The sequence below is a fragment of the Protopterus annectens genome, chromosome 15.part0 (genome assembly GCF_019279795.1).
Source record: "Protopterus annectens isolate FY-2018-M chromosome 15.part0, PAN1.0, whole genome shotgun sequence".
Classification (NCBI taxonomy): Eukaryota; Metazoa; Chordata; order Ceratodontiformes; family Protopteridae; genus Protopterus; species Protopterus annectens.
In genome coordinates, this window is record NC_056749.1 from 738,440,702 (window position 1) to 738,459,310 (window position 18,609).

The 18,609-nt window shown below is 39.6% G+C and overlaps 1 protein-coding gene across 1 annotated transcript in view; it reads left to right on the forward strand.

The window, feature by feature from the left end:
* Positions 1–18,336: 18,336 nt before the first annotated feature.
* The window catches only part of PRRG3 (proline rich and Gla domain 3), a 337,454-nt gene continuing 337,181 nt past the window's right edge, over positions 18,337–18,609 (forward strand). The window contains exon 1 of the mRNA XM_044057595.1: positions 18,337–18,411. The gene's annotated coding sequence lies outside the window, so the exon portion shown is untranslated. The remainder of the gene's footprint in view (positions 18,412–18,609) is intronic.

Sequence of the window (18,609 nt, forward strand, 5' to 3'; positions counted from 1 at the left end):
CCCCATTAATATCCAAAAGTATGGGTTTCAAGCCTGTGGGCTTCAAGACAATGATAGTAAATCATGTATCTATATCATCATCATTATCATCATCATCATCACCCCCCCCCATTTCCTATCTTCTTTATGGGGTTGGGGTCTTGTGTCAAATGATACCACCTCTTTTGCTTCAGTGCCACTCTTCTACCTCTTCAACAATCATGTCTAACTGTTGCAAGTCTTTCCTCACACAAGCCATCAATCTCTTTGCAGATGTCCTTGTTTCCTCTTGTCTTCTTCCTGCATCTACCAAATCTTCACCATATAATGTTCTGCTTTTCTGTACATGTGCTGTAATTACTGAAACTGATCTGCCTTCACTACCCAGGTTTCTGCACCATACAGTAGTCCTGGTGGCACCACTGTTTTGTACTGTTTTTTCCACCTTATTTTGCAGCTTCTTTGGCACCCTACTGACTTGCACTACCCCTGACACTCTGTGCCAGTTATCTGCAGTCCCTCTGATTCTAGCTTTGACCTCCTTATTTAGGCTTCCTTTCACCTCAGCTACCCCCCACATAAATTAAACTGTTAACCTCTAAAAAGTATTTTCATTTATATCTCAGTTTTCTGCTTGCTGTCATGACAACTGTCCATCCCAGGAGACTTCAGTTTTGCATTCTATTCTCCTATTATTTGATGATATTCCTGTTCAGTCTGTCTATAATGCCACATCATCCATATATCTGTTATAGTATGTATGTGTGTGTGTGTGTGTGTGTGTGTGTGTGTGTGTGTGTGTGTGTGTGTGTGTGTGTGTGTGTGTGTGTGTGTGTGTGTGTGTGTGTGTGTGTGTGTGTGTGTGTGTGTGTGTGTGTGTGTGCGCACGCGCGCACTTGTGTATCACTTTAAATGTGTTAACTCCCAAGGCCCATGTAGTAGAATGGGATGTGGTCCCTTTGAGGACATTAACTCAAAAGCAGGGAAAGAGTTAGAGTTAATGAGGGACAAGTACACATATAGGTATTTGAAGCCAAGTGCTCTGAGGTAGAGCAGATTCATTATCCCTGAGTCTGAAAAGGATCCTGTCAGGGCTGTAGAATGAGTTTTTTATATACATATATATATATATATATATATATATATATATATATATATATATATAAACAGCAGGTATTTTTTTTCCCTACCTGTGTGGAAAGAGAAAATATTTTGCTTTGAACCTTTTGATGGAACTGTCAAAAGAGCTGCTCTGTTGTTGTGAGGTGTATTATTCATTTATTCTTACCAGCTACTATGCCATAACCCTATCCGTAAGGGAATGCTGCATCTGAATGTAAAGTGACTTGAGCTGTGAAAGACCTACAGCTCAGGAGCCTTTAGAACCGAATTTGTTTGACAATGGACAGCATTGTTTATTATGAACTGTATTTTCTTACTTTTTCTGAACTTTTATAAGCACCATATTCAAGCCACAGTGCTGTCTCTACAGATAGCTCTTCTATTACGTAACATTTACTTATCTTCCACAGTGTACCTGTAACATTCCAGTAGATAGACAAAATCCTAGGACTCTAACCCAGATATGATATTGTATTATGCCTTCAAGACTAAGAGAACCATTTGCCTGAAATGTAGCCACTTTAAATTCTCTGTGTCAGGTTGTTTTGATATCTAGTCCAGTTAATTGCAAGTTGAGTATGGTATTTGCTTGCCATTTGAGCTAAGAGCTATAAAAATGGCTTTTAGAAGCCCAATCAAAGAGGGCATGCCCTTTATGCAAGGGGATATGGTGTCTTAGAGTATTGCTCTGGAAGAGAAAATCAACCACAGTGAATGAAAACCTTGAAACAGAAACTGGAAAGTGCTTCTGAAAGAGGAGTCCAGAGAGACTTACCAGCAGATACTGTTTCCCAGATGTATTGCAATGCTATTGGTTGAACTACAGGACTTTGTTTTTGCTTAGAAGAGCCTGCATTTAGTTCCACATTTATATATAAACTCCATTGTAAGGTTGTTGGTCGCAGTTGCCTGTTTGTGTGTGTTGTGGAGGGGGGATGCATATGCATGTGCACATGTACATGTGTGTGTGTGTGTGTGTGTGTGTGTGTGTGTGTGTGTGTGTGTGTGTGTGTGTGCATCATCTATTTGTGGTGAGTTATTTGTGGTTCATTGCCATATTCTCATGCAGATCTCTATCCGGATACACAAACACACACACACACACACACACACACATATCTATATATATATATATATATATATATATATATATATATATATATATATATATATAAAGAGAGAGAGAGATACATATATAGATGGAGCTAGGACGTTTAATCGAAAGATCAAAAGTCCGAATCCATTACGGGCGAGCATATTTATGCGAAAGTGCTTTTCACTGAGGAAGCACTTTTGCGTAAGTATGCCAGTTGCGGAGGTCGTACTATGGTGCGGATAAGGGAAAATTCCCTTTTCCCCACTGTAGTGCAATCTCGGAGGGAGAATATTTAAGTAGGGGGGTTGTGGGAGACACAAAAAACAAGAAGACGTTACTTCAGGGTGGCAAGCCCCCATGTGCCCCCCCCACACACCCCCTACTTAAATATACCAACTCTGAGATCGCGCTTCAGCAGGGAATAGGAAAACTTCCCGTTCTGTGCTGTATTGTCAGTGCAGCGCGATCTCAGAGTTGCTATATTTAAGTAGAGGGGGTGTGCTGCAGGGGTGGCTTGCCCCCTGCAGTACCGACTTCTTGTTTTTTTTCTTGTTTTGTTGTTTTACAGTTTGAAAATATTGATCTTCTGAAATATCGATTATATCGTCCCGACCATATAGTCTTCTATATTTCAGCAGTTCGATGTTTTCAAATGTAACCGCACATATATATATATATATATATATATATATATATATATATATATATATATATATATATATATATATATATATATATATATATTTATATATATTTACATATATATATATATATATATACATATACATATATATGGGATCCATACTTATCCCCAAAGAAACTTTTCACCGAATTACTGATGGCCGGGCATACTTACATGAAAATGCTTTTCACCGAAGCAGCATTTTTGCGTAAGTATGCCTGTTGCAGAGGTCGTACTATGGTGTGGATAAGGGAAACTTCTTTTCCCCACTGTAGTGCAATCTCGTAGTGAAAATATTAAAGTAGAGGGTGGGGTGGGGGGCACAGCCCCCCCACATGGAGGTTGCAGGGGGGCTTGCCCCCCCCCCTGCATAAACATTAATTTAATTTTTTTAACATAGTTTAGCGAAAGCGCTTTTTTTCGGTGAAAGCGCTTTCGCTAAATTGTGTTCGGTGATATTGGATTCGGACTGTTGAACAGTCCTAGATCTATATATATATATATATATATATATATATATATATATATATATATATATATATATATATATGGATCTAGGACTAATTACCAATGACATGTTTCAACGAAACTGAAACGGTCGAGCACACTTCTGTGAAAGTGCTTTTTCAGCGAAAAAGCACTTTCATGAAAGTCTGCAAAATAAACCACCACATTTGGGTGGAAGGATGGCAGAATGGTTAAGGTGTTTACCTTGCAGACACAAGGTGCAGGGTTTGATTCTCATATGGGGTAATTGGCTAGGCTTAAGATGGCCCGCAAGAGCAATTAGCCTAGTATTAATCTATGTGTATATATAATAAGTAGGTAGTGTGGAGGAGTGCAGCCCCCACACTGAATGTACAAGAGTGCTTAAGCCTGCAAAAAACAAAGATTTTTGTTTTGCTTTGTTGATAGACTGCTGATTGACAAGTTGTGTTTGATCAGCTACTTTTCCATGTAATGATTTTTGATGTATGGTGATATGCATTTTTATATATATATATATATATATATATATATATATATATATATATATATATATATATATATATATATATATATATATATATATACATATATATGTATATATATATATATATATATATATATGTATGTATATATATATATATATATATATATATATATATATGTATGTATATAGAGGTGTGTTTGATTGTTTGCCTTTGATTGGTTCACTTTTCTTTTTAACTGATGATGCTTTTGATTGCAACAGATCTGATGAAGGGTGTGATGCCCATGCACTGGCACAGTAATCAAGGAGCCTCAATCCTCACCACTAGCACCAGTGAGGGGCATCCACATTGGGAGGATAACAAATGCACACACAGTGAAGTACAATTTCTCTTAAGAGTACACAGAGATCACAGTCAGTCTGGGGATATTTTCTCCCTTTCTCTCCAGATCCCCAATAAGACTCCCCACTAGCACAGCTATAGGGTTCAGATCTCAGCTAAGTGGTCAAGCCAAAACCTCCAGCACCCACTCTGTCCAACCAGTGCTTCATGTCCCTGCCCAAATAGCTGACACACACACACACACACACACACACACACACACACACACACACACACACACACACACACACACACACACACACACACACTTTGAGATTTGATGTATATGCAAACACACAGACACTCTTAGGGAAGGCTGGCACAGGTTCTCCAGCTATGCCCCCTTCTGCCTGGACTATACGGTAGTACCACCTGCCACCAACCACCCTTACCAGCTACTATAAAGACCTTTACCAAAGGGTGTCCAATTCTATTTTGCAATGTTATTATTATCCAAAATGGTAAGTGTGACCAGAACTTTTAAGGCTATTCTAGAGTGGCCTATACAGTGTCACCAAATACATGCAAGTACCCTAAAAGCTTAAATATCTCTGCACAATACAGTCACAGTTAAAAGTTTTAAAAATATTTAATAATAAATAATCAAAACAAAAGACAATCCTAATTAACTCAACACAATGACATTATAGTTCAGAAATCACAGGAAATACTTTAAAATAACATAGTAGGACAGTATCACATAAATATAGAAAACATCTAAACTAATCTTACTGTATTTTTATTTGTTTCTAAGAGAAATCACTGTAGCTAAATAACTTACTTACAGAGCAAGGAAAATACTGGTGAGTCGTTAAAAGCTCTAAAGACAAATACAAAATGCAGTCTCCTTCTCTTGAGGTAGTTCTTAAACTGATAATGCACATTACTACTGAGTCATTTCAGATTACATCATTCTTGTCACTTCTGCTTAAGTTTCCCAGGCTCACAGAACTTAAATTTAACATTTCTTTGTGCTCTGCAGCTGCCAGGAAGTCACAGCAATAAAAGACACTGTATATGTGAAACCTAGTAATTATCTCTGTCTTAAGACGATATAAAGAAGCTCCTAGCCCAGACATCAGGTCTCTTAGCTTGAGATCACACACAGTTATAAAATTGTTTTTTTTTTTAATCAGCTTATTTCCTTAGAGTTTGCAAGTTAACTCTATATGTCCCAGTGTTCTACCATGAAAACATGCACTACATAGGCATAGAGTTTATACACATTTCTGCTTTCTTTCCAGCAGTGTGCACTGTGGTTTCATTTTTTAAGCTCAGCACATAACACAGTTTTTTTTTACATTTGTAAAACAAGCCTGTGGATCATATTAATATTTACAATGACATAGAATTATTTACAAAAGTCTATCTAGCTAGGCTGGCAGCCTTCACATTTCTTCCCCCGCAGAGAACTCAAACTGGTTTTTCAAGAGTACCTTGAGAAACGTTGCTTGAGAGGGTTGAGTCTATCTGGGTATACATTACCCCATTCCCTGTCCTGAGAGCTTATCTGTGTTGGCATTGCTAATCCCACTGTGGTGTTGCACTGACATATCATATGCTTGCAATCCTAGGCTCCACCTTAGGAACTTGCTGGCTGGCTTGATGTAACCATGTTAGGGGATTGTGATCTGTAACTGCAGTGAATTTTCTTCCATACATAAAAGGCTGATGTTTCTGTAGTGCCCAAACTATGGCTAGACATTCCTTTTCTACAGCTGCATAGTATTCCTCCCTGGGTTGGAGCCTATGACTGAGATAAACCATTGGGTGCTCTTCTCCCTCTGAAGAAATCTGGCTGAGTACAGTCCCCACCCCATGGTTTAAAGCTTCTACCTACACAATAAATTCTTTGCTGTAATCTGGACTGGCTAACATAGGGGGTCCGCCCAAAGCTTCTTTAAACTTCTGGAATGCCTGCTCACCATGCTATGGTCCACACTACCTTATCTGGCCTGCTTTTCCTTGTCAGATCTGTGAGGGGAGTAGCTGTGGTACTATAACTGGAAACAAACTTTCTGTAGTACCCTGCTGTCCCTAAAAATGCCATCACATGTTTTTTGATAACAGGTGCAGGACATGTCTGAATGGCTTCCACTTTGGCAGGTTTTGGCCTGGTCTTACCAGTCCCCACTCTATGTCTCAGGTAGGAGACCTCTGCCATACCCACCTGATATTTGCTGGGCTTAATGGTCAAGTCTGCCCAGAACCTCCCTGACATGCAGAAGGTGCTCTTGCCAGGAATGGCTGTAGATGGCAATATCATCTAGGTAAGCAAGGGAAAGATTTCCTACCCCTGCTAGGATATGATCTACCAGCCTCTGGAAAGGGAAAGTCACTGGGGCATTTTTCATCTCAAAGGGCATCTTTGTGAACTCATACAAGCCAAAAGGAGTCACAAAGGCTGACCTCTCTCTAGCACTGGGAGCCAAGGGCACCTGCCAGTAACTCTTGGTAATATCAGTGGTGATAAGATACTTAGCCGCACCCAGCTGCTGTAGGACTTCATGTGTCCTAGGCATGTGGTAAGCATCTGACTCTGTGTGGCTATTTAATTTCCTGTAGTCCACACAGAACCTAGTGCTGCCATCCATCTTTGGCACCAGTACCACTGGGGACTCCCAGGGACTGTTGGACTCCTGAATTACTTTTAGTTCCAACATTTCCTGTATCTCCTCCCTCAGAGTCTGTTTGACTCTCTCAAGCACCCTATAAGGGGCCTGCTTAATAGGCTTTTGGTGGCCTGTATCCACCTGGTTCTGCACCAGGTGGGTGCATCCTGGTTTCCTGTGAACATGTCCCCAAACTCCTGTAACACTGCTTGGATTTATCGAACCTGGGTAAGAGATAGCTGCTAGAACATTGCTACCCCTTCCACTGAGGCATCAGTCCGAGCTTACTGAGGAGATCAGTCACCAGATCTCCCTCAGACTCCTCCTGCAATCCACTGCAAATACTCAGCATATAGGCCTCTCTATCATGGTAAGGTTTCATCATGTTAACATGGTATAATTTGTGCTCCTGCCTCCAGCCAAGCAGTTCCACCATGTAGTTAATGTCACTGACCTTCCTTACCACCTTGTAGGGTCCCACCCAAGCTGCTTGCAGTTTGGTGTTTGACAGGAATGAGAACCATTACCTGCTGCCCTACAGCATCCTCTCTAGCGTGAGCTTTCCTGTCATACCAGACCTTTTTCTGCTGTTGGGCTTCTGCCTGATTCTCTTGGGCTAAGCCCATGAGTTCCCTGAGCCTTGTCCTAAGGTTTAGTACATATGCCACAACAGACTCCTGTTGAGATTCACACTCACCGTCCCACTCATCACAAGTTAATTCTAGAGGCCCCCTCACCCTATGCCCATACAATAACTCAAAAGGTGAAACACCTGTGGATTCCTAGTAAACATCTCTGTAAGCAAACAACAGATGGGGCAAATATTTGTCCCACTCCCTCTTAAACTAGTCTTCAAATACCCATAAAATGGACTTGAGTGTAAAGTTTAACCTCTCAACAAGACCATTAGTCTGGGGATGGTAGGCGGTCGCCTTTAGGTGCTTCACTCCACAGTACTTCCATAGACAAGCCAGAAGGTCTGACATGAAACTGGCACCTCTGGTCAGTTAGTATTTCTTTTGGAAAACCTTCCCTGCTGAAAATATCTAACAAAGCATTGCCACCTTTTCTGCCTCAATGGAGGACAAAGCCACTGCCTCAGGGTATCTTGTAGCATAATTAACTACCACTAGGATATACTTTTTCCCTGTGGAACTTGTGGTACTCAGATGTCCCACAATATCCATAGCTATCCTCTGAAATGGTTCCTCAGTCACAGGCAAAGGCATCAAAGGAGCTTTCAACTTGTCTCCTGCCTTGCCTATGTTTTGGCACTGCTCACAGATCCTGCTGTACCCTGTTACATCTCTGGAAATCTCAGGCCAATAAAGGTTCTGCACAGTTCGTATCTTTGTATGTTTTATGCCCATATGACCTGCAAAGGGAATATCATGGGCTATGGCTGAAAGTGCCAGATGGTAGGCTCTAGGCACTACCAACTGCTGTATCCTCTCACCTTCTATCCCTCTGTCAGGGGTCCACTCTCTATACAATAATCCTTTGTCCCAGTATACAAATTCCCCCTTCCCATGAGAATCAGGTGCTTCACTAGCTACCTCTCTCAGGCCTTGTAATATAGGGTCTGAGAGATGAGCCTGTCTCAACTCTGTCTTTGTAACCCTTCCCAGCTCTCCTTCCACAGGAAGTCTGGCATCCTCTAACAGCGATGGCTCACTGCCAGCCTGGGTACTACTACTCACCTCTGCCCTTGCAGTCACTCGGTCCAAGGGAACATCAATACCCAGAAGCAGCTGTGACTCACCCTCAGTCTCACTGATACAGGGTAGCTCCCTTCCTGAAGTAACACCTCACCAGTCCTGGCTACAAGTACGCGGTCTGTCTGTGTCTCCCCCAGGCTACCAGACCCACATGCTTGTCTCCAAGCCTGACTGCATGTAACTGCATAAACACATGGCACTGCCTCATCAAAATCCTTCCCTATTAGTACATATGCAGGATGGTAGTTTGGTACCCCTGTTGTCGCAGGACAACCAACTATTGACATTTTGTCATTCCCACTTACTGGCTCTCTCACCTTTTGTTCCCCACCTTGCCTCTGTGGACATCTGTTTGCCACATGGACCCACTGGTTGCATTCAAAACATTTAATCCCAGGTCCTGGACATGTACCTGGACTAGTGGCTACCCCTGCTACTGGCAGATTCTTTCTGGGCAGTCTGGGCTGCCCACCATGGGTTCCCTTAGACCCATGAGCAGCACTGGGTGTCCCTTTCCTGTGCAGGGATGCCCTGCTTGCTAGGTATAGGTCTCCCTTCTTCCCCAACTCATCTGCAGTAGAGCATTGTCTATCAGCTAACCAGATCCTCATGTCCTCAGGCAAAGTACTAAGGGCTTGTTCCCTCACCAAAAAGTCTGCTAGCCCTTCAAAAGTGGTGACCGGACATCCACTTACCCACCTATGAAAATAAGTGCTCAGTTCAGCAACATATTCACACACACTTTCATCTGCCTTGCGTATATGCTCACGAAATCTATTCCTATAAGCTTCAGGTGTTAGCTTAAAAAGTCTAGCAAATAGTTATTTACAACATTATAGTTTAAAAAGTCAACATCAGATAATTTGGATAGAACATTTACAGCTTTACCATGGAGTAAGGGGGGGTCAGGAACTGTACCCAGAGCCTTTGGTTAACATCATACTGTTTACATATCCTCTTAAACATATGTATGAAACTATCACAATTATCCCCCTCTGTAAATTGTGGAAGTAATTACCTGACCTTTTGTGCTTCTGGGATCTAGTTACTCCCTTCCCTATTACCTCCATGAGTCTGGTGAAGAGTCAGCATATCCTTTTCATGTTGCCTCTGCCTCTCCTTTTCCTCAGCTTCCAGGTGTAGCAGTTTCTCATTCTCCGCAGCCTGCAGAAATTGTAGTTTCTCATTTTCCTCACTCTCTAGACACCTCAGTCTCTCTGCTGCTTCTATTTCCAAAAGCTTGGTCTACAACTCAAGTCTCTTTAGCTCCAGATGGATTTTTAAGTCCTCTGCAGAAAGGTTGAGCTGTCCTTTCCCTGAGTGTTGTACATCTCCATGGCCAGTCTGATCATCCTCCTGGTTGCTATACTCTGATACAGCTGTGACTAAAGCTGCAATCATGTCTACTTTAGTCAGGTTTCCATGCACCAGTCCTTTAGCCTGGCACATGTCAGCCAACTGGCTCCTTGTCAGCTTGACATACTCCTCTGCTGACATGCTTGCCTGTTCTCCCTGACTAACTAAGCTAACAAAAGAAATTAAACAATTGTAATCTAAACTCTGAATGTTCACTGCATGGCTGATTTAGAGTACAAAACCACCTTCAGTGATTACTGTACACAAGCTACAGGAATTCACTATCCACACCACTACAAGTCAATTAATATGTGATGTGGCTAACTCACCACTATCAACCAATTAATACTTGATGTGGATATCCCACTACTGGCAAACAATTAATATGTGACGCCCATGCTCTGGCCCAACAATCAAGGACCCTCAATCCTCACCATTAGCACCACTGAGTGGCATCCACATTGGGAGGATAACAAGTACACACACAGTGAAGTATAATTTCCCCTAAGAGCACACAGAGATCACAGTCAGTCTGGGTCTGGTTTTTCCCTTTCTCTTCTGATCCCCAATAAGACTCTCTACTGGCACAGCTATAGGGTTCAGATCTCAGCTGAGTGGTCAAGCCAAAACCTCCAGCAGCCTCGCTGTCCAACCAGGGCTTTGTGTACCTGACCAAGTAGCTGCCACGCACACATTTTGAGATTTGATTTATATGCACCTGCTACCAACCACCCTTATCAGCTACTATAAAGGCCCTTACCAAAGGGTTTCCAATTCTACTGTGCAATGTTATTATTATCCAAATGGTAAGTGTGACCAGAACTTTTAAGGCTATTCTACAGTGGCCTATACAGTGTCACCAAGTACATGCAAGTACTCTCAGAGCTTAAATATCGCAACACAAAACAGACACAGTTAAAAGGTTTAAAAATATTTAATAAATAATAAAAACACAACACATTACTTATTAACTCAACACAATGACATTAGAGTTCAGAAATCACAGGAAATAATTTAAACTAACATATTAGGACCGCTCCACATAAATATAGAAAGCACCTAAAGTAATCTTACTGTATTTTTATCTGTTTCTAAGAGAAATTACTGTAGCTAAATAACTTACTTACTTACAGAGCAAGGTAGATACTGGTGAGTTGTTAACAGGTCTGAAGACAAATGCAAAATGCAATCTCTTTCTCTTGAGATAGTTCTTAAATTAATAAAACACATTACTGCTGAGTCATTTCATATTACATAATTCTTGTCACTTCTGCTTGAGTTTCCCAGGCTCACAGACCATAAGATTTAACATTTCTTGGTGATTTGCAGCTGCCAGGAAGTCACAGCAATACAAGATACTTTACATGTGAAACCTAGTAATTATCTCTTTCTTAAGACAATAGAAATAAGCTCCTAGTCCAGACATCCTGTTTCTAAGCTTGAGATCGCCCACAGTCATAAAATTCTTTTTTTTTTTTAATCAGCTTATTTTCTTAGAGTTTGCAAGTTAATTCTATATGTCCCAGTGTTCTACCATGAAAACATGCACTACATAGGCATAGAGTTTATACACATTTCTGCTTTCTTTCCAGCAGGGTGCACTGTGGTTACATTTTGAAGCTCAGCACATAACACAGTTTTCTTAAATTTGTCAAACAAGTCTGTGGATCATATTAATATGTACAATGACATAAAATTATTTACAAAATTCCATCTAGCTAGGCTGGCAGCCTTCACAAAGGGCATAGTGTTTGTCTGAAAGCACTTATATTTCTATATTTATTAAAGGCTGTTTACACATTTAGAGTTCATCTTTGTGGAATTTGCTACACTCAGTATATGAGATACATCATGGCAGCAATGGTACTTGTTTTTATTTACTTTATATATATATATATATATATATATATATATATGGGATCCATACGGATCCCCGAATGGCAATATCACCGAAACAGATTCGGCCTGGCATACTTGCGCGAAATTGCTTTTCACTGAAGAAGCACTTTCACGTAAGTATGCCTGTTGCAGAGATGGCTCTACAGTGGGGATAAGGGAAAATTCCCTTTTCCTCATTGTAGCGTGACCTCAAAGTGAGAATATTAAAGTGGGGGGGGGTGCACAGGGGCTTGCCCTCCTGCAAAAACGTAAATGTAATTTTTTTTTAAGACAATTTAACGAAAGCGCTTTGTCGGTGAAAGCGCTTTCGTTAAAGTGTGTTAGGTGATTGTGGATTCGGACTATTGAACTTTCATTCAATAGTCCTAGATCCATATATATATATATATATATATATATATGTATATATATATATATATATATATATATATATATATATATATATACATACGTGTGTGTGTGTGTGTGTCTACATACAGCAAACTCTCAGTGAACTGGAACTCAAGCAACCGGCAAAAAAATATTGAAGAAATATTTTCATGTGTTGCACTTTCTGTTATCCCCCCACAGAAACATACCTTACTTTTTAGGGTTTTAGAGTTTTAAAAAGGAAGATAGGAATAAATCCCCCCCCCCTCCCCAGCCTGAGAACAAGTCAAACCAAACAAATAGTATAGGGTACAGTATTAGTCAGGTCTATTTTTAATAGTAACTCTCAAGCAACCAGAAACTACAGTTATCTGGCATCTACCAATCCCCTTGTGTGCCAGTTAACTGAGGGTTTACTGTATGTGTATATAGTACAGATTGTATTTATGTAGACTGTATGAAATAACTGTAAGGTAATATGTACATCCATACATGTGTATATTAGCACCTTGTGAGCCCAGAGTAAGACAGTTTGTCTCACTCTATTCCGTGGTATTTGAAGAGCTCAAGCTCTTCTCTTATTCAGTTTCTACTCACATCAGTGGTCACTTTGGCAGGCTGTGGTACAAAATTTGTCTTATTTTTTATTCGGTTTAATCTTACTTAAAAAAATTAATAAAAAAATTTTAAAAACTAAAATAAAAAATATATTTATATGAAAAATTAGCTAGGGCTATCTAGTTGGCTTATCAGTTGCAGCCAAGAAATTATATATCTTGTCATGTTTTTTGTTGTACTGCTGCCTTGGCGGATGTTGCACATACATTAATGTTTTCTCGGTTTTGATTTCTAGCAGTTTAACAGACATGTTTTTCTTTCTAATGGGTTTGCTAGCTCTACTCCAATGTCCATAGTTGAGTTGGGTTCAACAGTGGTGATCATTGCACTGCAGACTCTAGTTAATTCTGTCATTGACCAGACTCATTTGTATTTTCAGCCACTGCTAATTATGGGCTGGGAGAACAAAGGCAGCGGGTTAAGTTCCGGACACCAACAATTTTAAAATGATTTAAATAGAAGTAAGTGCAAGTCTGCAAGGACCCATTTGGATGTTAGACAGCCTTGTCAGTTTGGCAAAGTAATTGCCACTCAGCAACTTGTCACAAGTCCTGTCACTGAGGAACTGCACCTTACACACTAGGTAGGGTTAACTCTGAGGGGTGTCAGCCTGTGCTTTCTGATAATGCAGCCATACATGTCAGTCCAGGAAACACAGTGAAGACGACATATACAGTGATGTCATGTGTGTACAATAAAGATTGTATTTATCAAGGCTATGTGAAATAACTCTAAGGAAAAAGTGTTTGCATATATGTGTGTGTGTATAGTATAGTATAGTATAGTATAGTATAGTATAGTATAGTATAGTTACATTTATCTAGTCTGGGTGAAATAATTGTAGGGTAATATGTACTCACATATATGTCTGTGTATTTAAATACCGTTGTTATAAAAAGGATTTTGATGATACTTACATGATGCAGACAGAAAAAACATAAATGGTTAGTATGCCCCACCCCCAAAAAATATGTGTGCTAACAGATGGATGATGAAAACAGTGTATACTTTAAAGTTCACTATGAAGAAATATGCTGAAAGCCAGTACTTCCCTACCCCATTCCTTCATGTTACATCACATATAACCCTGTCTCCTTGTTGAATATTAATAGTCACCACAGGCACAAGAGTCCACTATATTTTATGCAACATGCTCAGACTGCTATACTGTGTGATGTACTGTTTAGGTAGGAGCTCTGCATATGAGCAGGTGATGAAATTCACAGTGTGCAAAACATGCCTAGTATAATGTACAGCTCCACAAGCTGCAAGGAGTTTGCACATTGTCATAAGAAAATAATCATCCTGACCTAGTATAATGTACAGCTCCACAAGCTGCAAGGAGTTTGCACATTGTCATAAGAAAATAATCATCCTGACCTAGTATAATGTACAGCTCCACAAGCTGCAAGGAGTTTGCACATTGTCATAAGAAAATAATCATCCTGACCTAGTATAATGTCCAGCTCCACAAGCTGCAAGGAGTTTGCACATTGTCATAAGAAAATAATCATCCTGACCTAGTATAATGTACAGCTCCACAAGCTGCAAAGAGTTTGCACATTGTCATAAGAAAATAATCATCCTGACCTAGTATAATGTACAGCTCCACAAGCTGCAAGGAGTTTACACATTGTCATAAGAAAATAATCATCCTGACCTAGTATAATGTACCGCTCCACAAGCTGCAAGGAGTTTACACATTGTCATAAGAAAATAATCATCTAGACCTAGTATAATGTACAGCTCCACAAGCTGCAAGGAGTTTGCACATTGTCATAAGAAAATAATCATCCTGACCTAGTATAATGTACAGCTCCACAAGCTGCAAGGAGTTTGCACATTGTCATAAGAAAATAATCATCCTGACCTAGTATAATGTACAGCTCCACAAGCTGCAAGGAGTTTGCACATTGTCATAAGAAAATAATCATCCTGACCTAGTATAATGTACAGCTCCACAAGCTGCAAGGAGTTTGCACATTGTCATAAGAAAATAATCATCCTGACCTAGTATAATGTGCAGCTCCACAAGCTGCAAGGAGTTTGCACATTGTCATAAGAAAATAATCATCCTGAGCTGTGCTCGTGACAGCACCTGCCCCAAATGGGGTCAACTCTCAACCTACAGACATTGAAAATAGGAACAAAGGCCACTGAAAAGTAAAAAAAAAATCCAACAAAAAATCTGAACATCCAATTAGCATAAAATGTGAATACCAAATACCTCACAACTCATCCTGTTTCCATTAGGAATATGGGATACTACTCAGAAATGCATTTAAAAACAGAACATGACAAAAGTAATGGAAAACATAAGTACATAATCAAAGAAAGTATAAAATTTATAGACTTTAATGAACTGTATTGCTAAATTCTATCACACAAATCATTTATGTTTGTTTCACAAAAAGAGATATGTCAGAGTATGTCTTTTTTCTGTAAATTATTGTTGCAGCTAGTGTGCTGGTCATGAAATTTGTTTTTTTTTTTTTTTGTAGATTAGACAGCTTCAAAAATCACATGTGATGTGGGGGATTCAGAAAATTGCATGAAGGGGTAAATCAAGCCTGAAAACAGTGGCATACCTGCAAAATAGGGACATCCTGTGCAGATGTAAATTAACCCTGAAAGCAGGAATGCTCCTCCAAAAGAGGGAGAGTTGAGAGGTCTGGATCCATTGTGCTTCTTAAATGCCTGCTGGATGTTGGCTTTAAATTCCACTGTCCATAACTGCTGGGACATAACCACATAACAACCTGGTTGACAGGCAATTAAAATTCTTGCAGGACTGACACTCCAAAGGTAACATCATTGATGAAAATTAAATCATTGTACTTGTATGCTTTATAGTACATGAATGACTTTGTACAAATGATGCCTAAGTTTTTTTTTTTTTCATTTATTTATTTAGCAGGTAGGAGCAATTTTCAAACACAGCCTTTTTACAGAATGTAAATTCTAGTTAAGAACTATAGAACAACTATTGGTCACCAATTAAAACAATAATGTACAACCCAAAATTATAAAAAAAACAGCAGCATCAAGGATACCTTCCAACTTCTTAGACAAGAAATTTGGACAAAGCCTAAAATAAAGGGGACAAATGCTCAAAATTTGGAAAGGATTTGAAATATATTGCTCTTATAAACACAGAAAGCTGCTAGATTAAAGCCCTGCATTTTCTTAAGGCTATAACTGCATTATTGAATGACTTCAATCCTGCCAGAAAAACATAATTTTTATGAGGCACAGACCAAAAATGTGAGGCAGAAATCTGGACATTCTGCGAAAATCCAGACAGTCAACGTGCAAATCATATTGGCTTATGAGCATGATACTTTTCAAATCTTTGTACTTTTCAGAGCAGAAAAAAAATTCTCTCGCCATGTTTGCCACAAGCATATTCCCGAATGTAACAGTCTTACCGGTTGCCTTTTGATCTCTATTTGCAGATAGAATTAGTTATATATTGCTTTCATGGCATATACAGTGAAATTTAATCGCTGAAAATAATTGACATTGCAAAGTTTAACACAGCTGATCTAGGTTCTGTCTATATAGGTGAACACATGTTTTGTAGGCATGTGTTTGTATGAGCACGCGTCCATACACATGCACGTACACACACACCCACAGGAATGTCCACATCTGGATGAGACAAATCTGGGTTTGGATCTGCAGAAGGTGAGAGAAGATGGTGTTGCTGCACAGGCCTTTAGTAAAACAGGAGAATTTAAAAATAATCATAGGCTGTCTGCAATCCATAAAGTGGAGAACCACCGGGAAACTTCTTGTGTTTTTCTAATTTTCAGTTCACAAAGCCATTCCTCCTCTTCTTTTTTGTTTCCCTTTCATCACATTTTTATGAAATTTGATGAGAAGGATTTTGTGAGAATGCCAAGCCCCCCTCCCCCACACCTTGCATCCCAAACACCTGTAAAGCCAAACGAATCACAAATGGCACAGTTGTGCATGTTAAATTGAAAAACTTTAAAGCAGAATCTAAAATGTAGTAAAATATTAGAACCCCCAAAATATTACATCTATTATGGGTGACAGGTAGACTAATATTTTTGGTCTTAATTAAAGATTTTTTCCCCTTTAAATGGTGGCTTACTAACATCTTTTCAAAACACACATCTCAACCTCATAGCACAAGAAATCTGGACAAAGGCAAAAATCCTGTTGGGGACAAAGGCTCCAAAATAAGGACATATTTTACACATTGCTCTTATAAACTTAGAAACATGCTAGAATAACAGATTTTGCATTGCCAAGTATTTTCAGAAAGATCTGAAGTTTGAAGCTCACATCTATTTCATTATTTATTGACTTTAATCCTCAATGGTTTTCCAGAAAACTACATATTTCATGAGGAACAGACCAGAAATATAAACAAAATTCCTGGACTTTCTGCAGAAATCTGAATAAATGCAGAAAAGTAATTGGAACTTACAGCACTTTGAGCCACATAGATTGTGTTGTGTTATGTCTGCTTGCATGTGTGGCAAAAAAAAAAAAAACAAGGATAATGCAATACAATCTGACACCTCTGGGGATGGGTATAATGCAGCTTCATAAACATTTGAAAACATGGAACTGTTACTACGTGTGCCGCAATAACTCAACGTTTTATTCACATCTAAAAAGTCAGTATAAGGGACTCTTAATTTTGTCTTAACCCTTGGCACTCAAGTTCTTAGAGCAAAATTTCTGAAAAAAAATAAAGAAAAGAAAGTCAGGGCCAGTTTTAACTATTGCTCTTATAAATTTAGAAAGTTTCTAGAATAATAAGTTTTGCATTAGCAGGCATTTTCTTAAGTATGGGAAGTCTTAAGCTCAAATAGTATCATAAGTTAAGCGACTTTATCATCTGTGATTTTTCAGAAAACCACAAATGTTATGAGATATAGACCAAAACATAAGCACAAATTGGGTTATTCTGCAAAAATCTGGAGAGTCGAGAGGTATTAATGACCGTGTAGTCGCCCAAAGACACCCCCACCCACATCTGGGATACATTTCTGTAAATCACGACTATATGTGAATACGTGTGTAATGCATGTCAGTGGACAGACATATTATCCTCCAAACAAAATATAAGGAAGAAAACTGAGCACCCCAATCACCAATCACTATTAGAAAGCCTGCGAGCTTCTCAGGTAGGTGCGGCAGGTGGACTCCTCTTGGGGGTCTGGTAAAACTTTGTATCGACCTTCTTCATGCCATAATTTCTTTACTAGGACAGGATTATCTTTTGCACACGTGTCATGTCTGAGGTACAGAAAAATACACAGAAGAAGAAAGATGGCATTTTATAAAAGTCTTCATATAGCAAACAGCGCACGGCTTAATGACTACAATTCCCAGCAGCAGTTACAATCTTGCGAGGAGGCGGTGACTCCTTTTGACGTATCTCATTGGTTTACGGTGAGGAAAGTCCTATTCCTATTGGCTGAACGCGTTGCTTTCGCATTTCGGCTGCCCCGCCCGTGGTTCCCCCACCTTGTACTGGCAGGCTTTACTCCCGCTGGCTGCTGCTTCTTTATTGGGAAGATGGCAGCAGGTGAGGAGAGTCACAAACCCAGACAAGAGATTAAAGGTATTGTACTGCCAACTAACCGATGCTGAGAAAACATGATCTTAAGAGTACGAAGTGACTAGAAAGGTTACTCTAATGTGTGGGTTAACATGGGACGTGGCTCTTGATGTGTTTTATTATTACCCCATCCCTGCGCTCGCGGCACCCTTTAGGGGGATCCTGTTGCTGTGGAGACAGTGAGCTGCAGCATCACTGAAC